Source organism: Colobus angolensis, unplaced genomic scaffold, assembly GCF_000951035.1.
Source record: "Colobus angolensis palliatus isolate OR3802 unplaced genomic scaffold, Cang.pa_1.0 Scaffold354, whole genome shotgun sequence".
Classification (NCBI taxonomy): Eukaryota; Metazoa; Chordata; class Mammalia; order Primates; family Cercopithecidae; genus Colobus; species Colobus angolensis.
Genome location: NW_012116866.1, coordinates 1,669,453 through 1,673,181, shown reverse-complemented (window position 1 = coordinate 1,673,181; position 3,729 = coordinate 1,669,453).

Here is a 3,729-nt window from a genome sequence, read left to right as displayed (position 1 = left end):
AAAAAAAAAAAAAAAGAAGGGGGGCTAAACAGTTTAAGACTTAGGAAAAAAATCTGAACTCACTAATAAATCTCGACATCTCTAAAAGTGGGACAGTATGTATATGCCTCCTGCTATGATGCAAGGAAGTACCTATGAAGTATTCTTGCAAAAACAAAAACAAAAGCAAAAACTAATCAAGCCTCTGGATGTCACTGGCAGTTTCTGGAACAAATTAAGCATCACCATGAAGATGTAATCAGCAGAATCACAAAGTGGGAAATTCTATAGGACCAATGACTTAGATTCTTCAACAAATGGCATGGGGGGAAGAAATGGAGAGGGAATTGTCATATGAACTAAATGCAATGTGACGATCTTGTTTGGATCCTGATTTTAACAAACTAACTGGAAGGAAGGGCATTTTTGAGACAGAAAACTGAACATGGAACAAGTATCAGATGATATTAAGGAATTATTAATTTTGTTGGATATGATAATGGTATTATCAGTATGTTTTTGAAAAATAAGAAAAGGCAGGCTGGGTGCGGTGGCTCATGCCTATAATCCCAGCATTTTGGGAGGCTGAAGCAGATGGTCAAGAGATCAAGACCATCCTGGCCAACATGGTGAAACCCCATCTTTACTAAAAAAATACAAAAATTAGCTGGGCGTGGTGGCATGTGCCTGTAGTCCCAGCTACTCGGGAGGCTGAGGCAGAAGAATTGCTTGAACCCAGGAGGGAGGCAGAGGTTGCAGTGATCACGCCCCTGCACTCCAGCCTGGCGACAGAGCAAAACTCCGTCTCAAAAAAAAAAAAAAAAAAAAAAGAGGCCTTGTCTCTTAGAGATATACGTTGAAGTATTTATGGGTGAAATAATATGATATCTGGATTTGCTTTAAAATATTCCAGGAAGGCTGGGCAAGGTGGCTCACGCCTGTAATCCCAGCACTTTGGGAGGCCGAGGCAGGCAGATCGCCTTAGGTCAGGAGTTCAAGACCAGCCTGGCCAGCATGGTGAAATCCCATCTCTATTAAAAATACAAAAATTAGCCGGGCATGGTGGCAGGCACCTGAAATTCCAGCTACTTGGGAGGCTGAGGCAGGAGAATCGCTTGAACCTGGGAGGCACAGGTTGCAGGGAGCCGAGCTCACACATTGCACTCCAGCCTGGGTGACAGAGCGAGACTCCGTCTAAGGGGGGAGAAAAACATTCTGGGAAAAACACAAAACAAAATGAAGAAAGTTGTGGAGAGGAGAGGTAGGATAGATAAAACAAGAATGGCAAATTGTTGAAGCTGAGCTGGGTGACAGGAACACGGGGATGCATTACATCATCTCATGTTTGAAAATTTTCATACTAAAAGTTTATTTTATAAATTAAAACATTAAATAAAACAATTTAAAAGGTTGGTGTTTACATAATGTTCTTCTAAATAAAAAATCCTCAGTAACTTTAGATAATTTTTTTAAAGTCATTTTTATCACATACTAGTTTCCATCTATCATAATATGATTTTTTTTTTTTTTAAAGACAGAATCTTGCTATATTGCCCAGGCCAGCCTTGAACGCCTGGGTTCAAGCAATCCTCCTGCCTCAGCTTCTCAAGAAGCTGGGATTACAGGTGTGTACCACTGTGCCTGGCACAGACAAAATATTAGAATAACAGAATTCAACAAGGTTTTTGGCACAAGATTGCTGTACAAAAATCCACAGTGTTGCTATACCCCAATAATAGCCGAATAGAAAAAAAAAAGGATGTGAAAAACAAAACTATAAAACTATGAAAATAAAAACAACAGTCTTAATGACCTCAGGAGAGGGAAGGATTTCTTAAGAAAGCTGTGAATGTCAGCTATCACAACAACAGACTGATAAATTTGACTACATTGAAATTAAAATCTAGAGAACAAAAGCCCCATAAACAAAGAGGACAAGTGTCAACCTGGGAGAAGGTATTTACAACATATATACCAAGTGTTAACTTAAAAAGAAACCCAACAATGGACAGGGTGCGGTGGCTCACGCCTGTAATCCCAGTGCTTTGGGAGGCTGAGGCAGAAGGATAGCTTGAGCCTAGAAGTTTGAGACCAGTCTGGGCAACAAAGTGAGACTCTGTCTCTCTTTAAAAAATGTATACATTAAAAAACCCCACAGTGAATAAATTTAGAAAAGAAGGGGAGACTTTATGGCCTGCAAGGTTGCCATCCTACAGGCTGGGAAGCGTGCCTCCAGAAACAGGCACTTTGAAGGAGAAGGGCTTGTAGTGTAGGAGCTTCAGGCTGAACAGGCTGGCTAAACATAGATTTTCAACAGGTTACAGGAAGAGCTATGGATATTCATGAAAGTGGTCCTGATACATGTATATTGAACAAAAAACTCATGTAACATATGACCCATATTCACTTTGGGATGGAGACTTAACTCTTTTGTTGTTGTTGTTGTTGAGACGGAGTCTTGCTCTATCACCCAGGCTGGACTGCAATGGTGCGATCTCAGCTCACTGTAACCTCCACCTCCTGGTTTCAAGCCTCTTGCCTCAGCCTCCTGAATAGCTGGGATTACAGGAACCCGCCACCGTGCTTGCCTAATTTTTGTATTTTTAGTAGAAATGGGGTTTCCCCATGTTGGCCAGGCTGGTCTCAAGCTCCTGACCTCGTGATCTGCCCACCCCGGCCTCCCAAAGTACTGGAATTACAGGTGTGAGCCACCACACCCAGCCGAGACTTAACATTTGAATATATTACAATGAGCCCTATACATCAAAAGGTCTTTCAGGACATGAAGCCATGCAAATATGCAACCTCTGTAAACCACCTAGAACCAGTCCATGGCCGGTGGTGTTCTTATCTGGAGAAAGTTACTGAAATCGACAAAAAGTTGTCCAATGTAAGCTGTAGCTACGGCTGGTGGAGTGGGGGCTGGGGATCAGTAAGTCAGCATCTGGTGGAGCTGCACATTGTTTTAATATTGTTTCTCTTGAGGCCTGTATTTATTTAGCTGCTAGAGAAGAACTTGTGGCAGTTAGAACACAGTTTATTCTTTAAGTATAGGGGTGTGGGACTAAAGCCTTGCCTGGAATGGCTTTAGGTCTTGTTTACAATTTGGCATCTTAGTGCCAGAGTCTGTTCTGTCAGTCTTATCATCTCTATTTTAACATTAATGCTGGCCAGTTGTGTCTAAACCACAAAAGAGAGGGAGTATAACAAGGTGTGTCTAACCTGTTCCACCGTGGTCTAAAACTCAGTTTTAAGGTTTTCTAGGATCCCCTTGGCCACAAGGGGGCCTATTCCGTTGGTGGGGGACTTAGGAGTTTATTTTTAGTTTATACAGTCAATGAATAGAGCAGGCTATCTAATGACGTACACATCATTTGTGAAAGAAAACTCCGTAGCAAACTTTATAAAAGGTAAGAGTGGACAGTTCACAGAAGAGGAAATAAGGTTTCATAAGTATGGAAGAATGCACCACTTTGTTAGGGAAATATAAATTGCAATTTTCACAGTGATAAAAATGATAAAGGTCTGACCATATCTTGTGTTGGAGAGAATGTGGAGCAAAGAGAACTCATGAATGCTAGCGAGGGTGTAAACCGATAAAATAGTACATACATTATTAAAGACATTCTTGAGGCTGGGTGCGGTGGCTCACGCCTGTAATCTCAACATTTTGGGAGGCAGAAGCAGGCGGACTGCTTGAACTCAGGAGTTTTGAGACTAGCCTGGGCAACATGGTGAAATCCTGTCTCT